We start from the raw sequence: 26,465 nt of genomic DNA, 5'->3' as shown, positions 1-26,465 counted from the left end.
AGAAAAAATAGGAACTGCTTAGGATTAGCAGATAGGAGGGTACTAGTTTTTCCCCAAAGGTGGAGAAGATGGAGCTGCAGTCTGCTGAGATGGTGATTATTTTGGGCATCTAGCTGGATGACCAATTGTCTATGAAGCAGCAGATATCGCATATTTGGTAAAGAACACTTTTGCAAGTCTCAGACAGATTTGTCAGATACGTTCATTTTGGTGTAGAAAAAGATCCAACTATTGTGCATTGTTTGATTATAGGGCAAACAGACTATTGTAATTTGCTTTATTTACCAGGGCTTGCCAGGAACTAATTTAAAGCATTTTCAGTTCCTGCAAAATATAGCCGCAAAGTTAATTGGAAACTGGAAAGAAGAAATTTGATCATGTGACACCTATTCTGCAGGAGCTGCATGGACTCCCTGTGGATGAAAGGGTTCAAATTTAAATCTGTTTTGTTGGTTTTTTTAAATGCCTTCACTCGTCTGGCCAGACCTATTTAGCCAATCTTCTTTGCTCTGATCAACCAACAAGAGCATTAAGATAGTCATAATGAGCACTTTCACAAGTGCCTTACGTTTATAAAATTGTAACAACTCACATGCAGTACCTCAATGTTTTGCCCCCAATTTTGCAGATTCTGTTACTACTTGATATAAAGCTTGGTTAAGTTTTCATAAAAAGACAACAGTCTGGTGTTTTGAATATACTTTTAATTGAAATTTCTGGCTGGGAATTTCTGTAATATTGTTAATTTAAGTAAACATTTGACTTGGCTTGTATAATATTGCTTTATAAGAGGTTTTCATTTGCCTGCAATCCACTTTGGGGCTTGAATTAAGTTAAAGGTTGCAAATCAAATAAATATGGATGCAGTGCAGTACAATTTTAACTTCTGTGTTACATATAGAAAGGTCATATCCAGCATGGCTCTCTGCTTCAACAGCATGGGAGAAGAATAAACTGATACTTCGAGCATGTCCAGCATGGCTCCCTGCTTCAACAGCAGGGGAGAAGAAAAACAACCAATAAGGGCTGAATAACATAGTCTGGGTAGAACAGATAAGCATGGGTGTAGCTTGCTTGTTGCGGCGGTTACTACCCCTACTACCCCTAACTTATCAGCTAGATATTCACTTGGATGCAGCTCCATCACTGCTTTCTGCATTGGTGGTGGGGGTGGAAGGGAAATAGAACCAAGAGCTAGGAGAAACGGATAAGTATGAGAGAAAGGGGTGTGTGGAGCTTGCTGGGCAGACTGGATGGGCCATTTGGTCTTCTTCTGCCGTCATTTCTATGTTTCTATGTTTCTATGTCATGGCTTTAAGGTTATATTAGCAACACTGCAATGTTCTCTATATTATTTATGTACAAGTGTATTAGAACTGACCCGTATTTATACAAGAACTTTAGGGGACAATTTGCACTTCTCTGTTAAGCCTGAGGGCCTTATGATGCAAAAAAGTTTAAATCAATACCAAAAACCAGTCTTATTTATTAAAAGAATGAAATTGTTATACATGTTGCATCAGTCCTTAAACATAACTTGAGGGTTCCCATGTTCAAGTGCTCGGTTATTAAAAAGGAACATATGCTAACGTTCAGGATTTACATAGATATTCAGAACCTTAAATAAAAACGGGACTTACAGGTTTGCTCAAAAAAGTTACTAACATTCTCAGTTGGATAATGTGCTACTGCATTTAAAATGCTGCTCACTTTCATCATCTAAAATACTATATTTGAAGGGTGGTCAACACTGGTCCTTGAAAGCTATAATCAGGCCAGGTTTTCTGGTCACCCTTGCTATATTTTAAACATGCATCTCAACTGCGAACTCCAACTCTGTTCTTCTCCACACTGAACCAAGAAAAATAGGATATAGAAAGAGAGAGACAACCATTGCACCTAAAGGGCTACTAGCCATGAAAGAAAAGAATGCACCATAGAGCCATAATGTGTTTTTTTTTGGCGGTGGGGGGCCCTACTATTGCATAACACCCCCTCCTAGACAAAATCATCGCAATTTAATGCATCCAGGTCGATTGTAAGCCCTCTGGGGATAGGGAAGTACAGTAACTGAATGTAACTCATCTTAAGCTAATGAAAAGACGCAACCTAAATAACTACAAAATTCCCTGTATCGATATAAGACACAAGGACACGTGCAACATAGAAAAATTCACAGTGCACAGTAAAGAAACAGGAAGAGTATGCATACTAACATTAGGACACACATTAATACCTCCACTACTCCCACACACATGGGGTGGAAGGGGTGGCCTATTACCAAGTACCAATGACAGCCCTGTGAGCAGTGGTTGGTAATGTGCTCTCATATTGACCTCTAGGGGTCCTTCTCCTACACCCTGGAACCTGTCTCCAAGTTGGACCCATATAGATGGCATTCCAGCTACCCTTGTTTCTATCCTCAGCCCATCCAAATCTTTTTGCTGAGTGGGCAGGAGAATTGCATTTATATAAACCAGACAAGGAACCAAACACAAGATACTCTTTTATAACCAAAGCCTACAACACTTCTGCCGCTGAGTTTACCATCCATAGTAACATAGTAAATGATGACTTATTTACTTACAAGAAATTACTATTCCGCATTCTTTCTAAAACAATAGTTAGAAGCGGACTAAACGGTCCATTCAATCTGCCCAGCAAGTTGCTTAGGATGGTGACTGCAGCTCCATGTAGATTACCCATATTCACAAATGTTAACTTTAGATGTAAAATAGGTTACTTCATTTCCATCCTTTAGTCTTTAGGGATCCAGAGTGTTTATCTCACGCTCTTTTGAAAACACTTATAGAAACATAGAAATGAGGGCAGAAAAGGACCCTTTGCTTTACTTATGGTCTTAGCTGCAGAAGCAATACTGTGCTTTTTCCTTTATGTCTGCATGTCAGTACCCCAAGACCATGGAAGTCAGGGCCCTCTTGGTTGTTGTCTGAATCGAATTCCCTTTTTCCCCCCTGTTGTCAAAGTGGGGAGCAATGTTGCAGTTGCATTAAAAGCATCAAGGCTTACAGGTTAAGGTTCATAATCTCCATGCCTTTTGCTAAGGGTAGTAACCACCACACCAGCAAGTTACCCCTCTGCATGTATTTCTCTTTTCTGCCATCTAGCCTTTAAAGATCCAGTGTTTATCCCATGCCCCTTTGAATTCCTTTGACTCTTTTTGTCTTCACGTCTTCCGGAAGGGCATTCAGGCATCCACCATCCTCTTGATGAAGAAATATTTCCTGACGCTTGTTCAGAGTTGCCCCCCTGGAGTTTAATTTTGTGACCCATAGTTCTTTTGTTTTCTTTCCAACGGAAAAAGTTTGAAGTGTGTGCATCATTATAACCTTTTAGGTATCTGAAGGTCTGTATCGTATCTCCCCTACACCTTCTCTCTTCCAGGCTATATATATATATATAAATATATATATATATATATTCAGATCCCTCAACTTCTCCTCATAGGTCTTTCGATACAGACCCCCATGCCATTTTGGTTGCCCTTCTCTGAACTGCCTCCATCCTTTTTGAGATATGGGCTCTAGAACTGAACACAGTAGTCCAGCTGAGGTCTCACCAAGGGCATTACCACCTTTTTCTTACTGGTTATTCCTCCCTCTATGCAGCCCAGCATTCTTCTGGCTTTAGCTATCACCTTGTCACATTGCTTTGCCCTTTTCAGTATTACCCCAAGATCCTTCTCTTGGTCCATGCACAGTCTTTCACCTGCCGCCCTCCCCCCGACAAATCACATACAGTTATTTTGCATTACCACATCTCAAATGCATGTCTGCACTTCTTGGCATTGAATCCCAAGTAAATCACAAAATATAGATATGACTCCAATCTTCTTTATTCTCTTATTATTTTATTTTTTATTTTTATTATTTTTTATAAAGAATTTTTACTTCTAAATCCACTTAATCATCACTGCATAACAATTGAAAACACTAAAAAAGCACTGGAAAAAAAAAAAAAAAGGGAAAAACCTCAGACAGCACATCAGCAGACAATCAGCTTTCAATTTCTTGCAGTGCATAGCACATCAAGCTGCCATCACAGTAAAAAAAACAAAAAACAAAACCCTTTTAATAATTTATACAGTTCATATTTCGCTTTAAGATATCTCCAGTTGCAACAACTTTAATGAATCCCAAAAAGTGTATCTTAAGATTCAAATATCAGTATTTATCTTGTCAAGATGTCTCAAATAAGAAAAAATGCCGACATGGCCATGTTTCAAAAAGTAAAAATTAAAAAAAAGAAGATACAGAATAAAGACTGGAGATTATAAATTAGATAGAAATTGAATCCCAGCTGCCAAATCTTCAACCAGTCTTCAAGCTTTCTTAAATCACTTTTCATTCTCTCTACTCCTTTAGGCATGTGCACTCTGTGCAGATCTTAGTATCATCCGCAAATAGACATACTTTATCTTCTATCCCTTCCAAGAATGTCACTCTCAAAGAAACTGAACAGAACTGGTCCCAACACTGGTCCCTTTGGAACTCCACTTAAACACAGATCTCTCTTCAGAGTAGGTTCCCTTAACCATTTCACGCTGTCTGTCAGTCAACCAGTTTGTAATCCATGCCACGCCCTTGGCCCTCACTCCCAAGCTTCTCATTTTATTCACAAGCCTCCTGGGTGGGACTGTTTCAAAAGCTTTGCTGAAATCCAAGCAGATCACATCGCGTGCTCTTTGTAGATCCAATTCACTAGTCACCCAATTAAAAAGCATCCATCAGATTTGTCTGACAGGACCTTCCCCTGGTGAGTCCATGCTGCCGAGGGTCCAGCAACCCACTGGATTGTAGATAGTTCTCTATCCTTTTCTTCACAGGAGACTCCATTAATTTTCCCACCAACAAAGTGCAGCTAACCAGCCTGTAGTTTTTAGCCTCCTATCTTCTACCACTCTTGTGAAGCGGAACAGCCACCGCCCTTCTCCAATTCCGCAGCATCACTCCCATTTCCAGGCATTTATTGAGCAAACTCTGAACTCCCTCAGTATCCTGGGATGTATCTTATTCGACCCCATGGTCTTGTCCACTTTGTTTGCTGAGCTCCTCCCATATGCTCTCTTCTGTTAGAGTTTTGTCTACTCCATTCCCATCTACGGTCTTGTCAACCAGCAAAGGTCCTTCTTTAGCGAACCCTGACCTAAGTATTTGTTTAATATTTATGCCATTTCTTCATCTCTCTATATATTGCTCCTTGTCACTTTTCAATTTCACTATACCAGCCACCCTTCTTTCTCTGATATATTTGAAAAGTGTTTTGTCACCTCGCTTTACTTCTTTGACAATCTTTTCTTCTGCTTGACCTTTTGGTTTCCTTATTTCTTTGTCTCCCTCAGTTTTAACAAATATTCTTCCCCGTGTTCCTTTTTTTGGGATCCTTTATACTTCTTGAACGCTGTTTTTTGCATTTTTTTCAGCCACCTCCTTAGAGAACCAGATTGGTCTCTTTTTTCCTCATTTACTTTTCTAACATATAGATTTATTGCCTTTATAAAAGCAAGTTTGCTTACCATAAATGGTGTTTCCATAGATAGCAGGATGAATTTGCCATGCTGTCATGGGACTGTCAGTCAGGCGGAGGTGGAGTTTTCCAAAGCTAATACAGAGCTTAGCTCTGTGCGGCTGCGCGTGTGTTCCCGCGCAGGAAGGCAGAATTTCAGTTTGTATTTTAGCAGTATGGAAAGCTGTCCAGGGAGGTGGGCGGGTCAGCATGGCTAATTCATCTTATCTACAGAAACACCGTTTACAGTAAGCAAACTTGCTTTTTCCCTGTCGATAGCAGGGCTGAATTAGCCATGCTGTCATGGGAGTCCCAAGCTCCCAGTCACGCTTATAGACATTCCTTTTTTTTTTTTTTTGAGTAACTTATCTGGCGTGGACAGCCGATTTTAGAGTTATGAAGCTAAAGTATCTAAGACCGCTCATCCCAGCTTGGCATCTTGAGATGTTTGCTGACCTAAATAGTAATGGGATGTGAAAGTATGTAGAGATGACCATGTGGCCACTTTACAGATGTCAATAGGTGGAACCTGACGTAGATGGGCCAACGAGGTGGAGATTGCTCGCAGTTTATGAGCATTTGGTTTTACCTGCAGTGCCATCTCTCTTTTCTTGTAGCAGAATTGAATGCATTGTGCTGTCCTGCTAGAAATTGTCCATTTTGTCACTGGTAGGCCAGGGACATTCAGGTTAAAGGAGAGGAATAGTTGGGATGGTCTTGAATTCAATTGTGTCCTAGTCTTATAGTAGGCTAGCGCCCGTTTACAGTCCAGGGTGTGGAGTAACTTCTCTCTGTCATTATGGTGAGGGTTTGGAAAAAACGTAGGGAGTTCTATGGACTGGTTGATGTGAAAGGCTGAGACCACCTTCGGAAGGAAGGATGGGTGAGTCCGTAGCACTGTCTTGTGGTGGAAGAATTGAAGGTAAGGCTCGTAATGAACGAGTGCTTGTAGTTCACAGGCTCGGCGAGCTGAGATTACAGCAACGAGGAAGACCACTTTCCATGTGAGGTACTTCACATGTGCCTAGTCCAAAGGTTCGAATGAAGGAAGCATTAATTGCTCTAAGACTAAGTTGAGATTCCAAGCCACTGGAGGCTTGGATATTGGGGGTGGGGGTCGGAGATGGTAGAGGCCCCTAATGAATCTAGAAACCAGTAGGTGTTGGGATACTGGGTGGCCCTGGAGTGGCCTGTGGTAGGCTGCAATGGCATGGAGGTGCACTTGGACAGAGGTGGTCGCTAGCCCCGCCAAGTATAAGGTGAATAGGTAATCTAGTAGATCGGTTGGAGCGCAGTCGAAAGGATCGTGGCGATTAGTGGCACTCCAGGACTCATAGCGCTTCCATTTCAGTTGGTACGCTTTCCTGGTGGATGGTTTCCTGGCTGCAAGCAAAATATTTTGGGTTTCTGCAGATATACCTTGATCCGTCAGTAATGCCCATTCAATCTCATGTGGAGCGAATCTTGAATGGTGTGGAGAAGGGCTCTGTGCTCTTGGGATAGTAGGTCGTCTGTTTGTCCCAATGGGATGGGGGTATCAATTGATAGGCGGAGGAGGTATGCGTACCAAGTTGCCTGGGCCATGCTGGGGCAATCAAGATCAGGTCTGCCATCTCGGCTATGCATTTCTGGATCATGCCCGTTATCAGTGGGATCGGTGGGAAGGCATACATCAGGCTTCCCGACCACGGGAGTAAGAAGGCGTCCTGAGCCGTGCAGAGATTACTGGGAAACAGCGAGCAGAACTGAGGTACCTTCGTGTTCTGTTCTGTGGCAAAGAGATCTATGGATGGTGTGCCCCATTGTTTAAAAATGTCGTCAGCCACTTGCTGGTGTAACGACCACGCGTGAGGGTGAAATATTTGACTTAATTTGACCGCCCAAGTATTGGCTATACCCGGAAGATAGGTCGCTTGCAGATGGATTGCATGACGACTCACCCAATCCCATATGAGAAGTGCTTCCTTGCATAGTATCCACGAACCTGACCCTCCTTGTTTATGGATATAAAACATGGCTACTTGATTGTCCGTGTATAACATGGCTACTTGATTGTCCGTGTATATCATGACTCTTCTTCCTTGTAAGCTTGCATGAAAGGTTTTGAGGGCATATCAAATCGCTCTTAGTTCTAGAAGATTGATTTGATATGACTGTTCGTGAAGGGTCCATAAGCCCTGTGTTTGTAGATGACTGAGGTGAGCTCCCCATCCTTTGTGGGAAGCGTCTATTGTGAGCACTATGTTGTGAGGTGGCATTGTGAAAAGTGCTCCTCTTTGAAACACCTGCGGTTTTAACCACCAATTCAAGTCCATGATCATGTCTGGAGTCAAGGTGATTTTCCGAGACAATGGTTGGGAGCATTGTGATCACTGGCGCTTTAGTCCCCATTGGAGTCGGTGAATGTGAAGACGGGTGTTTGGAACCATGTGAATGGCTGCCGCCATATGACCCAATACCAACAGTATTTGGTGGGCTATTGTCGTGCTGTCGACCATGATTGGTAAGAGTCTCACTGGGTAGAAAACCTCTGCCTTTGGTCGTATCCAACAATGCTCCTATGAACTGAAGTGTTTGGGAGGGTTGTAGGTTTGACTTTTTGTAATTGATAATGAGGCCTATTTCCTTGAAGATACGAAATGGTCTGTTGTAGGTGGGTTAGGAGGGTTACAAAATTTGATGCTACTATGAGCCAGTCGTCTAGATAAGGAAATATTTGGATTCCCAGCTTTCGAAGGTGGGCCACCACCACTGCCATGCACTTTGTGAACACAAGAGGGGCTGCTGAAAGGCCGAAAGGAAGAACCTCGTATTGGTAATGTTGTTTCTTATAGTGGAAACAGAGGTATTGCCATGAAGAGGGGTGCATTGGAATATGAATGTAAGCACCCTTCAAGTCTAGTGAGCACATCCAATCATTGGGCTGAAGAAGGGGGAAGAATTGTTTTTATGGAGACCAGTGCCTCAGGGATCTGTATTGGGACTCTTACTTTTCAAAATATTTATAAATGATCTGGAAAGAAATATGACGAGTGAGATAATCAGATTTGCAAATGACACAAAATTGTTCAGAGTAGTTAAATCACAAGCAGATTGTGATAAATTGCAGGAAGACCTTGTGAGACTGGAAAATTGGGCATCCAAATGGCAGATGAAATTTAATGTGGATAAGTGCAAGGTGATGCATATAGGGAAAAATAACCCATGCTATAAATTACACAATGTTGGGTTCCATATTAGGTGCTACAACCCAAGAAAGAGATCTAGGCGTCATAGTGGATAACACATTGAAATCGTCGGTTCAGTGTGCTGCGGCAGTCAAAAAAGCAAACAAAATGTTGGGAATTATTAGAAAGGGAATGGTGAATAAAACGGAAAATGTCATAATGCCTCTGTATCGCTCCATGGTGAGACCGCACCTTGAATACTGTGTACAATTCTAGTCGCCGCATCTCAAAAAAGATATAATTGCGATGGAGATGGGCTACCAAAATGATTAGGGGAATGGAACAGCTCACCTATGGAGGAAAGATTAAAGAGGTTAGGACTTTTCAGCTTGGAGAAGAGACGGCTGAGGGGGGATATGATAGAGATGTTTAAAATTATGAGAGGTCTAGAACGGGTAGATGTGAATCAGTTATTTACTCTTTCCGATAGTAGAAAGACTAGGGGGCACTCCATGAAGTTAGCATGGGGCACATTTAAACCTAATCGGAGAAAGCTCTTTTTTACTCAACGCACAATTAAACTCTGGAATTTGTTGCCAGAGGATGTGGTTAGTGCAGTTAGTGTAGCTGTGTTTAAAAAAGGATTGGATAAGTTCTTGGAAGAGAAGTCCATTACCTGCTATTAAGTTCACTTAGAGAATAGCCACTGCCATTAGCAATGGTAACATGGAATAGACTTAGTTTTTGGGTACTTGCCAGGTTCTTATGGCCTGGATTGGCCACTGTTGGAAACAGGATGCTGGGCTTGATGGGCCCTTGGTCTGACCCAGTATGGCATTTTCTTATGTTCTTATTTTGAATTTTTCTGTGACTAGATGTTTGTATAACTCGCATAAGTCCAGAACTGGGCGCAGACCTTCCGATTTTTTGGAGATTAAGAAGTAAGAAGAATAAAACCCTGTATTCTGAAGGTTCAATGGTAAGAGTCGAATTGCTTGTTGATGTTGAAGGGTTGATATTTCTTTGGTTAACTGAAGATGATTGGTGCACGTCTGTGCTTGGAATGAGATGTGGTAAGGGAAGGTCTGGAGAGAAAGTGTAGTTGATAGCCCAGTGATCGGTTGTGATTTGTGACCAGGCTTGACTGAATACCATGACCCTTCTTCCCACAGCCATTGAGGGGGGGGGGGGGGGGGAGGCCTGGCTGGAGTTAAAAAGAGGGTGGGGTTTTTTGAGGTTGTGGAGGCTGGTTGACTGTGGACCCTGTGTGCATGGCCTCCCACAGCGTTCTTGATGTTGGGACGATTGTCGAGGTGGTTGAGGATAAGGAAGTGGTCTGTACGACGGAGAGGCCTGAACGGTCATCTGTGATATGAAGGCTTGCCGAGCAGGTGCAAAATATTGACACGAGAAGGCACCATATGTGTGGGAAGATGTTAAGGCTTGAACAGCCACATTCTGCTCTTTTAACTGAGCAACTGTTTCTTGGAGAAGACTACCAAAAAGGTTGTCTCCTCTGCAAGGAAGGTTAGCCAGCTTGTCATGGACGTTTTCTCTTATGGCACTAGCCTGGAGCTAAGCCAAACGTCTGGCTGCTATAGCTAACGCGGAGGCTCTCGAAGACGTCTCGAAACCTTCATATACCGTTCTCAGAAGATGTCTAATGCCTTCCTCCATGTCCTGTAATGGTTGTGGTGGTGGTGGAGTCGTGGGATCTGTATCCGGAAGGAGACCTTTTAGTTGTTGTAATGACTCATACAAATATTGTATGATGTAGAATTGATGTTGATGTATTCTTGCCCCTAGCATTGATGATTAGAAGATCTTCTTTCCAAAGTCATCTAGATATTTATTATCCTTCCCAGGTGGCATACTGGAATGTAACCTGGATTTTTGGCACATTGCATGGGCAATTCTACCACTACAGATGTGTGAGGTAATTGAGGTGATGAACAGAATGTAGATTGTTGCATTCTGTACATCATGTCCGTTTTCCTAGAGACTGGTGTGATCAAGTATGGCGTTTCCCATGATTTTTCAAGTACTGTATCTAAAACTGGATGCGATGGGAGCACTGATGGATCTGATGTAAGATCAAAGATCTTCAAGAGTCCCATCATTTCTAATCTCAGGTCTGGCATTTTGTGGTCTTCCACGTTGCGGACCAAGCCCACTTTGTCTATAAATTTTGGGTATGAAAGGTCCTCCGGCGGAGAGTAAGGTTCCTGGGGACCTTCTGGCAGGTGAGACGGATACTCCGTAGAGGAGCCTGGAGATGACGGGACAGATTCCGATTGTTTAGGTGATGGAGGTGAGCTGGCCGGCATAGGCAGCGTAGGCTGGGGGGAATGTTGAGTTATCAATGAAGGCTCCTTTGTTGGAGATGGTTGTGGGAGTACTGGTGATATGTCAGGTGAAGGTTGTGGTAGTTGTGGAGATTTTCTACCAGGACTGGCTGGAACCTGTGGAGGGTTGAGGTAATCCAACTGTAGGGAGGCTAAGAAGCCTGAAAAAGCTGATGATAATTGGCTTATGTCTAGTTGCATTCCTTCCGGTATCTGTGTGTGAATAGGTATTATAGTAGATCCCTGGGAATGATGTGGAATTGCCGCCAACAGTATATCAGTATCTCTACAGGTGCTTCAATTCTTTGGCACTTTGCTAATGGTTCCTGTAACTGAGATGCGTTTTTGTCTAGAGACAGAAGAAAGATCTGAGAAGACCTGACATGAGGGGATTCCGGATTGTGAGTGTTCGGCAGATGGAAGGATGCACCCAAGCCCGAGGGTGGAGTATGTTCCTCTGGGCCTGATGGTATGGGTTGCACCTATGAAGTAGAAACCTTGGTGGTATCTTTCTGTGGAGTCGTATATGAAGCAAGGACCTGTGCCTGCGTCATATGCGTCGTAGGATGTTGCCTTAAGTGACGTGTTGTAGCTGGAATTGGTTGTTTTGATGGTTGCATGGGCAATTGCTTTGAGCTTTTTGTCAAAGAATGCTTCGATTGATGTATCGATGTATACTTCCTGGGCTGCGCTGTCATTTGCTTCGGCACTTTTGTCAAACTGTGTGCCGGCGAACAATGTGCTGGTGCTTTTTAGTTTTGCTGACATTTAAAACTAATCAGAGAAAGTTCTTTTTCACTCAACGCACAATTAAACTCTGGAATTTGTTGCCAGAGGATGTGGTTAGTACAGTTAGTGTAGCTGTGTTTAAAAAAGGTTTGGATAAGTTCTTGGAGGAGAAATCCATTACCTGCTATTAAGTTAACTTAGAAAATAGCCACTGCTATTACTAGCAACAGTAACATGGAATAGACTTAGTTTTTGGGTACTTGCCAGGTTCTTATGGCCTGGATTGGCCACTGTTGGAAACAGGATGTTGGACTTGATGGACCCTTGGTCTGACCCAGTATGGCATGTTCTTATGTTGCTCACTGTTGTTCCATCTCACCCATTTTCTCTCGTCTTCCAGTTCTTCCTCCAAGTATGTCTCCATTTTGACAAAGTCAGTACTTTTGAAATTCAAAACTCAGGTCTTCGTGCAACTCTACTGCATCCTATTCGCAGAATCGAACCATACCATCTGATGACCACTGGTGCTCAGGTGAGCCACTATCCGAACATTAGAGACATTATCACCATTGGTGAGCACTAGATCAAGTTTTGCACCTTCCCTTGTGGGTTCCATTACCATTGGTTTGAGCAGAGCATACCACTTTCTCTCTCTACTTCTTATAGATTCCACAGAAGGGATACTCCAATCTACATGCAGCAGATTAAAACCTCCAACGAGCAACACTTTGTCCTTCTTTCCCACCTTTTGAATGACTTTGATGAGTTCTCTATCCAGTTCTTCTGTCTGAATCTGTGGCCTGTATATCACACCAGTAAAAATGTAAACACTTTTTTTTTTTTTTTTTAAAAAGACGGTCCGTAATGTTTCTTCTCTACCAGTCCCTTGCAATTCAATTACTTGGATATTGTTTTTGACAAAGAGTTACTTCTCCCCATTTTCTGTCCTTTAAGTTATAGCCCAGGATGGCCAATCCCAATCATGAGAACCAGTGAACCATGTCTCCGTCATAGCAACAATGTCCAAATTCCACCTCCACCATTAGGGCCTGCATTTGTGGTCATGGTTTTCCAGCTATCTTTTCTGGTTTTTAAACTGACTGATTTTGTTACTTTCTCTTATCACTTCCTGTTTTGCTTAGGGGTGACATGCCAATTTTACTGGCCACCTCCTGTCACCCCCATTTCCTAGTTTAAATGCCTGATAATCTATGATCTGAATTTTTCATTTATCCTCCTCTTTCCTGCCACAGACAAATGCAGGCCATCCTTAACATATAACCTTTTATTGCTCCATACATGGCTCTAGCGTCAAATGTATCCAAAACCACTTTCCTTACACCAGGTTTTGAGCCAGGAATTGAAATTATCTCTATGGCATAGCCTTCCTTTTCTGTTTCCATGAACAAATACTTCAGAAAAAGCAACAGTCTTTGCTGTGTGTCTAATCATCTTCCACTGATGTTTAAAATCTTTCTGTAACCTCAAGGATACCATTTCTATTAAGGTCATTGGTCCCCAGATGAATGACAACTGATATCGGAGTCTCCACTTTCTTCTGCAATTGAAATAACTATCTGGTTGGTAGTTCTACTTGCTGAGGATCCTGGAAGGCATTTAACTGTTGTGTCCCCATCAAAATGGTTTCCCAAATTGGTTCCTCTGATGACAGTCTCCCAAAAGAAAGAGCTTCCTCATATGGCATTTAATAGTGTTTATGGCCAAATACATCCCTTCATTCTCTCTATTACTGGAACTTCTTAGTTATCCAATGCAGAAAAGGTATTTTGTAATTATGTAAAGTAACTGGAGAGTGAGTCTCTTCATCACAAGCCTTATTCTGGCACAGCCCACAGTAAAACAATTATTCCTGGGATTCTGGATGTCCATTTTCTCTGTGGGAGTGGGCAGGTAATACAGGATGCTGCCCAGTTGGAAAATTTGGGTTTTGTATCATCACGTCTTATTTTTCCAGAGCCCACTGTAAACTATTTATCCTTGGGATTCTGAATCCTCTGTGGAAGCTAGGGAAGATAATCTGGATACTTCAAGATAGGGGAAGTTTTTTGAAACCTGAACAATTCCTCTTTCAAATGAAATAATCTGCATTTTCAGTGCAGACAGCTGAAAACATTTACTCCTGGGGGAATTCTGCACTACTGCAGAGCACAGATTTTGCAAAGATTTCCCCTCCTATACAGAATTTCCATTTTCTGCACAAATTTTGGAGCAGACCCTGGTATGCCACAAGCGGAGCTCATCCTGCTCGTGGCGAAGATTATGCATGTCCTGGCGACTGCAAGCAGAGCCTATCCTACTCACGGCGAATATGGTGCAGATCCTGGCACTGTGAGTGGAGCCCATCCTGCTCGTGGTGAAAATGGTGAAGGCTCCAGTGAGAGTGAATCTGTGTGTAGAAGTGTGTGCGTGTGTAAGACTGCAAGCCTGTGTGTAGGGGTGGGTGTGTATGTGCCAGAGAAAGGGAGCCTATGTGAGGAGACTGTGAAGGAATGTGTATATGAGAGAGAGATTGGGAATTGTATGTGAGGAAGCCTGGCTAAAGGGGTGTGTGTGAATGTGAGAGTGAGAGAGAGAGCCAGAGTGTAGGAGTATGAGGGTGTATGCATAAAAGAGATAGTCTATGTGAGGGTAGATGCATGAGAGACAGGTAGCTTGCATGAGGGTGCACGCAAGAGAGGGAATCTGTACGGGGGGTGTGAAAGAGAGAGAGAGCCTGTGTGATAGGCAGTACTGAAAGAGGGCTAAAACTGGGAGTGGATATTTATTTTTATTTATTTATTTGTGTTTTTCTATACCGGCATTCACAGAAGTTCGTATCATGTCGGTTTACATAAAACAAGGGGTGAGCAATACATTATAACGTACATAACTATAACATGAGAGTATACATTACAAATTATAACAAGTGCACAGAAAAAGAAGTTACAATAAAACAGGGATGATTCTAACTGGGAGTAGAAGAAGAGGATGATAGAAGTTTAACAAGCAATAGAACGTTGCAGTGGTTGGGAATGTCTGGATCAGTTTAGTGGATGATGATCAGTCTTGAAGCATTTGATGTAAGAGAATCAGTAAGGGTCCGGAAAGGCTATAGAGTGGAAGGGGAGAAAGTGGAAGGTGGAGGAGTTGGAGCATGAAAGGGCAAAGTGGAAGGAAACTGGCCAGGGGAGCAGGGAGAGAGGGTGGAAGGGAAACTCTTACAGTGCTAGGAAAATTTGCTCAAAGTATTTAAAACTCTGTATCATTAAGTAATAACTTTTTCCGATATATTTTAAATTACTTAAAGACTGTCATGTATGTTGTGTTATTTTGACCAATAGAAAATATGCAGAATTTTAAGTGTTTGTGCACAGAATTACCTCTTACCTCTTCCAGGAGGGCATTCTATGCATCCACTATTTTCTCTGTGAAGAGATTTCCTGACACTGGCAACCCCCTTGGAGTTTCATATCATGACCCCTAGTTCGTCAGCTTTCTATCAGAAAAGGTTCAATTTTTATGCATCATTAATACATAATAACTTTCAGGTATGCAAAAGTCTATCATCTCACTCCTGTCCCGTCTCACCTCTAGGGTATACATATTAAAGCCCTTCAGTGTCCTCTCATAAATCTTCTGGTGCAGATCCCACACAATTTTGCTTGCCTATTTCTAAACTCCTTTCATCCTGTCTCTATCCTTTCAGAGATAAGGTTTCCAGAATTGAATACAATTCTCCAGGTGAGGCCTCACCTAAGATCTGAACAGAGGCACCTTTTTGCTGCTGGTTATGCCTCTCCCTATGCAGCTGAGCATTCCTCTAGCCTTAGCCATCACCTTGTCCCATTACTTCTCTACATTCAGACATCAGCCACTATCACCCCAAGCTGTGTTTCTGTCTGTGCACATCAGTTTTTCAACTCCCCCATCACATACAGCTCCTTTGGATTATTGCAACCTAAATGCATGACTTGGCACTTCTTGGCATTGAACTCTAGCTGCCAAACCTTTCACCATTCTTTGAAATTTCTTAAAATTACTTCTCATTTTCTCTACTCCTTCAAGGTGTGTCCATTCTGTTATAGATCTTAGCATTACCCGCAAAGAGACAAACTTTTCCTACTGTCCCTCTGCAATATCACTCAAAGATACTAAACAGAACCAGTACCAGAATTGATCCTTGAGGTATTCCACTTATTCTTTCCTCAGAATAGGTTCCATTTACCATTATACACCGTATCCTGTCATTCAACCAATTTGTAATCCATTCGACCACATTGGCAAATGGTAAGCCTTGGGACTAAAGCACCACAATTGTTACACTGAATAAAAGTAATTCTGCTAATAAGCATCAATGAGGGTTACACATACTGTGACTAATCTACAAGCAGCTATATTAGTACTTAAGTTATGTGAACAATATTAGACCTATGTAGGAAGAACAGGGGTGGGTGGGAACCAGTCATTCTCTCAGAGGACAAAGCTTGTCATGGCATGGCACCAGGGTACTTTCACCTCTGTCCCATCTTCTCCTCAATGGGTTGGAAGGGATGGCCTCTTTCAAGGGGATTACTGATTCATGTGCTGTATCTATCGTGTTACAGCACACTCCTTTAAGTGACTTTCACTCTTCTTCTTCTCCCTATACCCAGCTATTCCCTTAGTGATGTTTGGGAGCATGGGATGGGTAGGGAAAGGTCCCTTACTAACCTGCAAAAAGGCAGCATAGGCATTATGGCACTGGATGACCTTTGCACTCCTTGTGAGTCCAATGTTCCCTCAGTGGAGGGGTCCTCCTTGTGCTGTGTTCTCCTAGATGCCATCTTCACTAGCCTTGTTCCTGCCTGGGGTCCAAGGGAGGGGAGACGATAAAACTCTGCTCTTGGCTTTATTATACAAGTATCTGCCAGGATTTTATAAGCCAAGGGGAAACATTCCTAAGGATATCTACCCCAACAGCCGCTTTACCCAGGACGTTTTTGGTGCTTAGGGGTAGATAGTGGGGATGGCATCTTTTGATGAGCCCAAACCACTAAAACCTCTCTCATATTTAGATGTCTTTGTGACTGCACTAGCAAGACTATTGTGCCCAGGTGCTGCGGCACTGAGAGCAAGGAGCAACCGGGAAAAGGGAGGGGGGGGGTCTAGGCATAGGCCTCCTCATCCCTATCCATAGGACATCACATCTTATAGTGCCCCTGCCTGTGGCAGAAAACACACCTCATTTTCTGATGAATAAAGGATATTATAGGGCTGGCCCATGTAATATATATATATGGAAACATTTCTTTACCCTCTAATGTCCCTCAGGCAGCCAGATGTTTGCTCAGTGCTTGAAGGATTCCATGTGCTGCAGTGCTCTGTCCTTATGGCCTAAGGGAATTTTGGTAACATCTAACTTCACTTCCTCTAGATTTCTGAGATGTGGTCCTAGTAACTTATCTGAAAAGTAGGGTGGTATATTTGAAAGCACCACCATAGCTGTGGACTCTCTAGGGGCTATAGCTGTTTAATTCCACTTCCCACCACCTTTATTACCCCCCTTAAGTGCCCATCTCACCACGGCTGTCCTTCATGGCTGCCACTAATGCCTTCGGCCCTACCATTGCTGCTAAGTAAAGGCCTAATGATATGTTATGCCTAGCAATATCGTACAATATACCGTGTGCTGCCTGCCGATGCGTCCACCAAATCTGGTAGCCAGTTCTTATACTGGAGGGGGCATTCACCCAGACTTGGTGTTCTCCATGCTTCTTAACAGAGCCATGGATGACCCCATCTTATCTGTTTCCATTACCATCTTAGGGTTCCTTATTGGGCCCTTGGTATCAAAGCATTTCTTGCCTTTCTTCCTGGTCTTTGCAGCTCTAGGGTCTTCTCCAAATGAGAAAATCTCATCTGGCCCCTATAGCTCTTCTTGAGACAATTCCTCCTACCTGTGGCAGAGTCAATTCTGACCTCTACTATCACAGAGGAGACAGGGCCAAAATCATCTTCTCCAGATCTCTCCACCTCTAACATTCCCCTCCAGGGACTCCTCAGTCTGGGTGGGCACCTCCTGGGCCTCCTTACTGCCTGCAGTTTCCTCCAGGGATTGCCCAGCTGAGGTAACCTCTCCAGGTTCTCCCTCTTTGCTGGCTATTTCAACCTGGGGCACCTCCAAGACAGGGAGTTCAATATTGTCTGTCTTCAGGTTAACCACGTCTGCATCCCGTGACTCTGGGTGATCAGGTAACCTACCTAACCCTAGACCAAACACGATGGTTTCACCAGACATCTCCTCTACTCCATCCACCATCCCCAACATCTCTTCCCTAGGAAAGATCATCAAGGGGGGTATGGCGATGTCTGGTGTCTGTCCCTGAGTCTTCAGGGCACCCAGCAACTCCTTTAGTGGGGTTTTAGCGAGGGAATACCTTCCCAGGTCCCCTCTGAAACTAAGGTCTACTGATCCTGGAGGCGAAATCCATAAACTATTACGGTAATTAATAAGCAATAGTAGCTTGTGATCTATCTAAATGTTTGGGTACTTGCCAGGTACTTGTGACTTGAATTGGCCACTGTTGGAAACAGGATACTTGGCTTGATGGGCCCTTGGTCTGACCCAGTATGGCATTTCTTATGTTCTGCTGATGCCTCCAGCAACTTCAGGTTGAACCTCCTTAACCACAGAAGACAGCCACAGGGATCTCCTATTACTGGGGGATGAGAAGATGCCTTCTCACTGCAGCAGGGGAGCTTCATTATTTAACACCTCCCTCTGTTCCTGCTTTTTCTCCTCCTTTTCACTCTCTTGAGCTGTTTTTGGCTCTTTCCTTTTGACATCCCATAAAGCCCAGGTCCTCCTTAATATCCCCCTCTACCTACCTTAGACGCAAAAGGATTTCAGTATGCTTCTAATATACAGGAGTTATGATCAGCTATGGTTTCAGTTGTATGGGAAGAGAGGTGGGTAGACTAAACTTGTCAGAAACAGAGCTCTGAAGAGCGGAAGAACCAAGTATAGAGGACATCCTATCCATTTTGAAGACTCTATATTGTGCTCCTATCCACCTATTTTATAACATGGAGGAAGGGACCTTCACACCAACAATTTGAAGAAAAAATTAAATATCAAAAAAAGTTGGCAGCAATTAGTTCTTGCTGTCTACTATGCTGCTGAGCGGAGAAAATAAATAACCTTTCAGGCCCCTGCCCTGCATGAAGCCAAAATAAAGGAACAGTTGCCCACACTAGAGAGAAAAAAAAGCTTAAAACTAAGCCCCACTTGAATTCAGTAGAGAAAAATTACAACAAACAAATCCCAATAGCAATACTTGCCATCAAAAAAGGTAACCCAGAACTGAAAAAGGGGAGGGGGGGGGGGATGGAAAAGGAAAAATCCCTAACAAAGGTTCCTTCAGAGAAAAGAAAAAAAGGCTGGAGGGAGCTCCTATGCTGAAGCCTAGTTGTCCCCTCCACTTTAAACCCCAAGGACCCTTCAAAAAAGAAAGGAAAAATAAAAAAGGAAAAAAAAAATATTGCCTTGGGACTTGCGAGAAGATTCAGGCAGTTCAGCAGTATTTCCAGCAATAGCATAGCAGCAGGAGGTGAAGGAACACTCTAACCCAATATATACGAGGGAAGAAAAAGGAGAAGATGTCAGAACCAGGGACCCAACTGCGAGGTCCAGAAGGAAACAAAGAACCAGCGGCAAAAACCTTCCCCCAAGTAAAGGCAGAATCTTTAACTTTGTGAACAGCCTACAGTACCCGAATGTAATATTCTTGAATTGCCAAAAAGGCAGAATTTAAGTAAATAAAAAATAAAGTATCAGCACATATTGCTGGTGGGTAGCTGTAGCAGGGAAAGAAGCAAAATGTCCATTATTAAGGTGGTATTGCAGAAATTCATAGCTTATCTCAGGGATGAGCAGCATGGAGTCTGTCTACCCCTGGGATCCTGCCAGGTACTTGTGATCTGGCTTGGCCACTGTTAGAAACAGAATACTGTGCTTCATGATCCTTTGGTGTGACCCAGTATGGCAAATCTTATGTACTTATGCATGACTTTGAATGACAAATTTTTATGTTGCACTTAAGTCCTTTTTGTATACTATTAAAAAAATAAATAAATAAATAAAAAAACCTCTTGTAGAACTGGTTTTTGGGTTGGTTTTTTTTTTTTCTTGAATGTCCCACAGTTTGTCTGGGAAGTTTCCAGCTGGTTGGAAAACTTCAAAGATGGAAAACAAATCTTGGCATCAAAATGCTAGCAAATGTCACTGAACTATGATGTAACCTATAGTGGAAATTTAATTTTATGGACTTTTCTTCCAGGAACTTGTCCAAACTTTTTTTAAACCCAACTACATTAACAGCTTTTACCACATTTTCTGGTAAACTCCAGAGCTTAATTGTGTGTTGAGTAAAAAAATTTTTTATCTTACTACATTTAAATGTGTAACTTCATTCTGTGTCCCCTAGTCTTTGGTTATTTACTCTTTCAAAAAGTATGATTCATGTTTACTTGTTACACTCCATTCATCATTTTACAGACCTCTATCATATCTCCTCCTCGACTGTCTCTTCTCCTAGTTGTAGTGTCCTAAGCTCTTCATCCTTTCCTCATAGGGGAACTGTTCTATCCCTATTATCATACTGGTCACCCTTCTCTGTATTTTTTCTAATTCTGCTACATCTTTTTTGAGATGTGGAGACCAGAACGCATACAATAATCAAGATGAGGTCGCACCATGGAATATAATTATATTATTGTGGCCAATCTGACAACTTAAGAGCCATTTTGAAATGTGTCCTGTTTGACAATTCAAAAGCCAATTTGATGATACTACCATATTGATATTACTATAACTCTAATCCATGTTTTTGGGTATCCTATTTACAACCTCCGCTTTTATTTGTTCATTTGATTTTGGGTCTAATAGCGAAGATTATTTAGCTTTTTTTCTTTACCATTGTGACCGTGGGGTGTACACCTTCCAGGGAATTCCTACCTCCAGCCCTACCAAGAACAACCTTTTATGAAAATACCCTATCATTTTGGGGTATTAGTTATGAAAAAAGGGGTTCCCACGGCTTTGGAAGCACATTTCCACCTTCCATAATAGAACCCAGGGCTCATGCCTGACCAGCTGGGCCTTCCTGCTAAAATCTGCCATGGCCAGGGAGTTCCTACCCCAGCCCCCACTTACAAGGAGCACAGGAAATGGGAGTAACATCCTTAAGGGCAGCAAAGCCCACTCCCTCTACCCCACAACTACTGGCTTTAAAAATGGTGCCACCTGCCTGAAAAAGACAGCACCATTTTCAAAGCCACTAGGGGCAGAAGTGGGTGTGCTTTGCTCCTGCCCCTTAAGGATTTTACAAGGACCATAGAAATTAAATGTTGGCTGGAGCAAGAGCTCCCCGGCCAAGGCAGATTTCAACTGGAGGGACATGGAAAGGCCCAGCTGGTCAGGCCTGGGTCCCGGGTTCAACTGTGGTACGTGGAAGCGGGCTTCCAAAGCCACAGAAGGCCCAATTTTTCATAACTAAGACAAAAATATCTTAGAATTTTCAGATATTTTCATAGAAAACAGTTTTTGGTTCATTCCATTCACTGTATTTTTTGCATTCATTTGACACGAATGTACATTCCTACTACTCTTTCAAATAATTTTCTTAAAGGCAGGTGCCGATTAGAAGTTAATAAGTCCATCTAAATTTCATAGAAAAATCTTTTCCAATAACTGAATTCCATTTTAAATCACCTGCTGTGTATTTATCTTTTATCTGTTAACTGTACATTTAGAGTATGTATAAGGTCACAAAATATAGCACTGTGCAATCCCAATATGTCAAAGTAGCAGAAAATAATGCACATTAGAACTTTCACTGCTCCATATTATTCAATCTATACCTACATTTTAATAAAAGGCCCCCAAGTGTAGGCAGAAACCTAAAATGTCATCACAGCACATGGCTGGCAAAATTACTCATTTTTTTGCCTACTTTCCAAAGGAAAGAAAGCTTATGAGATTATGTGGGTCACAAACGTTTGCATGAATCAGGAAAAAGTAGGCTCTTTAATTCTGGGTAGAACTTCTAGTTATTGTCAGCTATTTGTCACTCAGCAAAGAAGATGAGCTATATTCATTTTACTGAGGCAGTTATTTACTTAGAATGTTCACTAGAGGAAACTCTTGGAGTTATGAACTACAACTCCAATCATGAGGTTCTTAAAAATCTTTTATTGTTCTAATGCTTGTAACTGTGGAAATCTTAATGGCAAATTTTAAAAGCCCTACGTGCACCAAAGCTGGAAGATACATGTGGAAGTCGGGCTTGCGCACGATTTTAAAAAGCGCATGGGTAGCATATCTCCTGGCACGCAAACTTTTTATTTTTTTTATAAAACGGGGCAGGATATGGGCATGGTCTGAATGGGGCATAGACGTTCCTAGATTTCTCAGTGAAATCTGCACTTAAGTATTTATGTGCACAGGCACGTGCTGGGATCCCCTACCGCGTAACTTTACTTCTGATATGGATGGCATGGAAGTCCGAAAACAAAAAAAATTGGCTAGTCAATGGGATTTTAAGGATAGGGGCTAACAAAAAAATCCTTCACCTGGGCTAACTGGCAATTGCATTGGCGGTAGAGGTGGCATTTGGCGTGTCCATATAAAATTGCACGCACATGTACGAGCGTACAGCCTATTTTATATCATGTGCACATATGCGTATGTTATTTTATGGCCACGTCCTTTGGCGCGAGCCAGCATATGCGCATACATGTGCGCCTAGGCAGCTGTTTAAAAGTTACTGTCCCAGATTGTAACAGTTTAGCATTGTCTACAAGGCAAACATTAACCTCTGACAAAATCAATTTTGGTCCTGTGGTTAGATCATGAAGAAGGCTTCTTTGATATAACGTTTATTTAGTTTCAACATTGTTTTCTTTTAAGTTCTCAAAGAAAAAAAAAAGTCTTAGTAAGTGTACTAAACAAGGAAGTGTCTGAAAGGTGGAATATAAATCAAATGAATATACGGTAGTCAAACAAATGTACATAAACTCTCTGAACAAGTCTATATACCTCTCAATTTACCTATAATCAAATTGTCAACAATGGTATAAAGTAAACCAGGCTGAACCATACCACTAAAACTACCCATTCAAAATCTCATTTTCTGCTGTTCAGCCCTTCCCTGGGTTTCTTAGGTGTTTTTCCACTTTTTCCAGTAAATGTTAAATCGGTTGTTTACTCTTTCAAAGAGTACAAAGACTAGGAAACACACCATGAAGTTACTAGGTGATATATTTTCTCTTATTAGTTTTAAATGTATTTTTTTTTACTCAATGCATAATTAAGCTCTGGAATTCATTGCCAGAGGACATGGTGAAAACTATTAGTGTAGCTGCGTTAAAAAAAATGGTTTGGATAAGTTCCTGGAGGAAAAGTCCATAAATCATTATTAAGGTAGAGCTGCAGAAACCCACTGCTTATCCATGGGATAAGCAGCATGGAATCTAATTACCCCTTGGGATCCTGCCAGGTACATGTGACCTGGATTGGCCACTGTTGGAAACTGGATATTGGGCTTGATGGACCTTTGGTCTGTCCCAGTATAGCAAATCTTATGTACTTCTATAAACTTGCTGTCAGAAAACTAGCTTCCCTCCCTACAGTCTGAAAGGGTCTACCTGCTGCAGAGCTCAAACACCAGCTAAATAGGGGCTTTCAAGTGGGCTTCTTGATATACTCACAAATTAAGATGAGCCAAGAGGGAATTAAAGCTACAACAACAGAAACATTTACAACTAAACTGCAAAAGTAGAGCAAATCAGCAAAAGAAGAGGTTGAAAGAAACAAAGAGATAAGCCTTGGAGCACAGCCTGGTCTAGATAAAGGAAAAAAAGAGAGAGAAAAATGATAGACAAGAATTCTGTAGAGGAAAAAAAAAGCATTATGTGTATTAACATAATTGAGAAATGTTCTCAGCACTACAGAAGGAAATTAGAAGTTTTAAGTAGTGCACAGCCATGAGGTACTGATTACCCAAGTGTCTTGCAGACATATAGTGGCTTGCAAAAGTATTCAACCCCCTAAAAAAAAAAATAAAAAAAAAGACAGGTTTGTTCTCATTACAAATGACAGAAACATACTGTCTAGAGCAATCTGTGTATTGGAAATTAGTATGTGCTTAAAGTAAATTTTCAAAATGACAATTCATTATTTCTCTGCATTTTTTGTAAAAGTAAAAACTGAATAATGCCACTTGCATAAGTATTCGACCCCTGTGCTGTGGAAGCTCCAAAGTTTACACAGATGAAAAATATTGACCTATCAATTGGCTTACAATTGACCTCCTACCTGTGAATTATTTAAAAAAAAAAAAAAAAAAAAAAAAAAAAAGGTCAGCTTTTCTAGATAAAAGACCCCCCTAATTCTAGTACCATGTGACTCTGAAGGAAAGCTGTGAAAATGAAGACCAAAGAGCATTATAAGGAAAATAAAGATAAAGTTATAGATATGTACACGACAGGAAAAGGCTACAAAATAATATCCAAATGCTTTGATATCCCAGTGAGCACTGTTGGATCAACTGTGAGGAAATGGAAGCTACATCATACCACCCAGACTCTGCCTAGACAAGACTGTCTCTCAAAACTCAGCATCAGAGCAAGAAGGAGATTTGTGAGGGAAGCTACAGAGAAGCCAATCACTTTGAAGGGGCTACAGAGTAGCTGAGACTGGAGGGGAGGTGCACCAATCTTATCTAGAGCTCTGCATACAACAGGCCTGCATGGGAGGGTGGCTAGAAAGAAGGACATTACTGAAGAAAAAAAACACATCAAGACAAGTCTGGAGTTTGCCAGAAAGCATCAGAGTGACCCAGCTAAAGTGTGGTCTAAGGTTTTGTAGTCAAATGAGACAAAAATGGAACTTTTTGGCCAAAATTCTAAATGCTTTGTGGCGTGCAAACTTAACACTGCCCATTCCTCGGCAAACACCATCCCAACAGTAAAGTATGGGGGTAGCAGAATCATGCTGTGGGGATGCTTTTCCTCAGCGGGGATGGGGCATCTTGTTAAAACTGAAGGACAGATGGATGGTGCAACATACAGGGAGATACTGCAAGACAACCTAAAAAAAAACAAAACAAAACTAGAAAAGTGAACTTTATTACAAGTTTAACAGGACAATGATCCCAAGCAACACAGGATTGGTTGAACCACAAAAAGATGAATGGAGTGGAGGAGTAACCTAGTGGTTAGTGTAGCAGGCTATGAACCTGAGAGACCAGCGTTCGAGTCCCATTGTCATTCCTTGTGACCTTGGGCAAGTCACTTTACCCTCCACTGCCTCAGGTACAAAGATTGTAAGCCTCTGGGGATAGGGAAATAACTACAGTACCTGAATGTAATCAGCAATGAAGTGCTGAAAAAGTATGAAAAGTGTTATATAAAAACAAATAAAATAAAATGTTCTACAATGACCAAGTCAATGTCCAGATCTAAATCCAATTGAGAATCTGTAGCACTATTTGAAAGTTCATAAGCGTCATCCAACCAACCTGGAGCAAACCTGCCAGGAAGAATGGGCAAAAATCACTCCCAATGGTATGCAAAGCTGGTAGAAACTTACCCCAGACTTAAAGCTGTTATTGCAACAAAAAGATGGTTCCACCAAGTACTATTCTGAAAGGGTTGAATACAGTTTTTAATTTTATTTTACAAAAAAATGCAGAGAAATAATGAATTGACTTTGAAAATATACTTTAAGAGCATACTGGTTTGTAATAAATATACTTTCTGGAACAATCTGTTTAAGTGTCATTTGTAAGCCACGGATCTGCTCTTTTTTTTTTTTTAGGGGGGGAGGGGGTGTCGAATACTTTTGCATGTCACTGTATAATATAAAAGCTTCATCTGGGTTAAAACAGGCAAAGGACTTATCCAGATTGAAAGAAGCAAAGCCACCAAATATGTTGAGGAGGACAGGGCAGTACCCTTTACAATTCAAGGTGAATGCCTCAGAAGTCATTAAATTATCTCCAGAATCCTTAAAATGCTCCACTGCCAACAACTTTAATTAAATTAATTTAATTTAATTAAATTAGCTTTGACTTGTACCTGCTCTGTTTGTGAAAGGTTCAGCAAAGTATGGTCAAGCAGCATATTATACCCTCTCTAAAATCAATATACAGGAAGTCCTTAATCCTGCCCCCTCTCCAAAAACGCGAGAGAAATCCAGCCAAACTAGGGTCCTTTATTATCAGATGATCACTGATAAGTTTCTGGGTTTTGGCAAAGTTGAAAATCACCTATTTTCATCCTAATTTTCAAAACAATGTAGCTGCACACTCCTGCACTGCTATCAGCAAGGTTCATAAGGAGCCCCCACCTTTACCTGCTACTAAAACTGAATGTGACCGCAGCCATGCGACCTACCCTCTATTGCCTGCATCATGGCGGCTTTGAACTTACCACTCCAGTACAGTCTACCACTGTGCCTCGGTCCACAGCACCTCAACCCCTGACTATTTTCTACCACCGCTGAATGCAGACTTGTTTCTGAAACCAGAGCAGGCTGCATCGCCAACACTTCAGCACTTGGCTCACTCGCCAGTGTCACTGATGCTGTGTTTCAAGAGTCCCTCTCACTTGCCCTGGCTTACCATGTCCCAAGTACCCATGGTGTTTGCCATCACAC

The 26,465-nt window shown here is 41.9% G+C and overlaps 1 protein-coding gene across 11 annotated transcripts in view; it reads right to left on the bottom strand.

Annotated features, from left to right (window-relative positions):
* Positions 1 to 26,465, bottom strand: part of LDB1 (LIM domain binding 1) — a 308,817-nt gene that overhangs the window by 131,310 nt on the left and 151,042 nt on the right. The gene's annotated exons all lie outside the window — the stretch shown is intronic.

This window comes from Rhinatrema bivittatum, chromosome 7 (assembly GCF_901001135.1).
Source record: "Rhinatrema bivittatum chromosome 7, aRhiBiv1.1, whole genome shotgun sequence".
NCBI lineage: Eukaryota > Metazoa > Chordata > Amphibia > Gymnophiona > Rhinatrematidae > Rhinatrema > Rhinatrema bivittatum.
The sequence above is the reverse complement of the archived record's forward strand: the minus strand, read 5'-3'. Positions and strand labels throughout refer to the sequence as shown.